Here is a 2,583-nt window from a genome sequence, read left to right on the forward strand (position 1 = left end):
TTTCCTCACAGTGTCTGCTGACAGGGACAGGCTGCAGCCTCTGACTGCTTTCTTCTGTTTGATTTTAGGTGGCAGAGTTGACAGCAGCCCCCAGAGAGTCACAGGAACTGGTTGTCCACAAAGCTCAGCGAGAGGGGAGTGAAGCCCTAGAGAGGTGAATGAGAGCCTGTGGGACCCTGCGATGAATGGATTCCCTCTTTCTGGTCTTTGCATCTGCCAGCATTTCCGAGGTGGCAGAGTTCTGAACTGTCCATGCAGGCGTGTTCCATCCCCTGGATGTTGTGCCTCATCTCTTTTGAGCCTGCAGTTACAGTTTTGCTGAAGACAAAGCTTTTTGGGGTATCCCTGTCCCTCTGAGCGTTGTTCTGTTGTTATGGGCGGTGTCTGAGCCTGCCCAAGCTGCAGTGCAAGGAGCTGGACACATCTGTTGGAGTCTGGAATCCAGAGTGTGTGCCCTTGTTTCTGATACTTAGTTCTAAGATCCAGAAAAACACTGGATTTCACATAATATGAAATTCATGAGCACGTTTTCATGGTGATCCATGAAAACAAATGTTAAAGTTAGATAGAAAAAGCTAAAAGCGTGTGTAGATTAGAAAGTTTTTTAAATCACTGGGTGAAAAAGTTAGTTTAGAGAACAGGAGACAAGAACATCCCTCAGCTCCACCCTGGGTCTGGTGACTGGAACCCTCTGGGAGCTGGATCAGCCCGGCATCCTGATCCCTTTGCTTGGCAGAACATCCTAAACCCAGCACTTCTGATCTGAGCCAGATTCCCCTCTGAGGAGCCCCAGGGACACGAATGCCTCTCAGGACCACCTCTTGCCTTGTTCCCCAGCCCAGCTGTAGCTCTGGAGGAGAAGAAACTGAGCCTCAGAAGCCTGGAAGGAAACAACCTGGCCTGGAGCAAACAAACATCTCAGCTTCGTTCTGCTCTTCAGCGGAGCGAGCAGCTCCTCTCAGACCGCGTAAGAGAACTGCAGGAGCTCAACGCCCAGGTAACCTGTGCGCTGGTGTCCTCCAGGGACACACAGCATCACCCTCAGCCTCACCTGGAGGCCCCAGCTGCTTCCCTCCCCCAGCTGCTGCTGCACCCCGAGGCCAAGGCTGGCTCTGGTGTCTCCTGGTGAGGTTCTGCCCTGTTCTCTCCTGCTGGGTCCCAGCAGGAACTCTCAGGAGAAGCAGGACAGACTCCTTTGGAGCTCCTCCATCCCAGTGTTATCCCAGGGCTGAGCACTGAGCAGTGTGGGGGCTCTGGTGTGGTTATGGCAGGCTGGGGAAGGCTCTCCCAGCACAGCCAACTCCTCCAGTGCCCCACCAGGGACACCCATCACCTCCCTTTCTTTGTTTTGTCTCCATCCCAACGCTTGGCTTTGCCCCTGCTGTGCCCAGTGTGCGTTTTGAATCCATTTCTCCTTTGTTCCTCCTGCCCGCTCCGCTGCCTCAGGAGCAGCCCTGCGCTGAGGCTGTGCTTCCCCGTTCCAGATCCGCTCCCTGCAGGAAGCCATGCAGGACAAGGATGCTGCCCAGGCAGCTCGGGAGGAGAAGCTGCTGCAGGAGCTGCAGGAGTCCCGAGCGGGCGAGCGGCGCTTGAGGGACTCGGTGCAGCAGCTGGAGGCTGAGGTCTCAGAGCTGCGCTCGAGGCTCCGTAGCTCCGAGGACAGAGCAGAGGCCTTGGCCACGCAGTGCCAGCAGGCCAGCGGTGCCCACTGCCAGGCTCGGTCCCAGCTGGACAAACTGCTCCTGGCTGTGCACCGCGCCGTCAGGGACAGCAGCAGCGCGGCCGCACGGAGCCCAGGCAAGCGCGGCCGGCTGGGTTAGCGCGTGCGGAGCTCGCGTGGGAGAGCGGGCGCGGTGGTTCGGGGTCATCCCGGGATGCTCAGCCTTCCCGTTTAGGCTGACTCCAGCCTGGGGAAGGCTCCACACCCCTGCAGTCACAATCTGTGTTTGCACGGTGAGAAATGGCCAGAGCTGGAAGGGAAAAGCCCTGACAGGCCACGCGGGCTGTGCCGCCGTCCTTGGGGTGTCGGTGGTGACCCAATGGACCCATGAGGTGTCTTGGTTTGAAAAGAAACCTCTCTTGAAACGCAGAAAATGCAAACCACTCCCTCCTCCTCCTCCCAGTTATTGAAATCTTGAAACCACGGGGATCTCAGGCAAAGATATGGGAACAGGAATAACAGTTCTTTACCAGGAAAATCAAAATAAAAATGCAGTGGAACTAAAAAGAAAACCAACAAAAAACAAATCTGACAGAGTCGGAATACAACCTGACACCCTGTTGGTCAGGGTGTTGCTAACAGTCTGATTAAATGGTGGCTGCAGTCCTCCTGGAGTGACAAATGTGGTTCTGATGAAGCAATGATCCCGTAGAAAGGTGTAACTTACCTCTGAAAGTCTGGTGGTGTAGATGGGTCTGGTCTCTCCTCTGGGAATCCAGTGGAGAAAGACTGCCTGTGGAGTTCTGAGTCTGATTTTATCCATGCAGGAATGCTTGGCTCCTCCCCCTGGGTGGAGCATCTCACAATGGGATGATGTCATTTTATCAGTCCTGCAATGAGACTCAATGGCCCATTAACAGAAG

This window comes from Parus major, unplaced genomic scaffold, assembly GCF_001522545.3.
Source record: "Parus major isolate Abel unplaced genomic scaffold, Parus_major1.1 Scaffold543, whole genome shotgun sequence".
Classification (NCBI taxonomy): Eukaryota; Metazoa; Chordata; class Aves; order Passeriformes; family Paridae; genus Parus; species Parus major.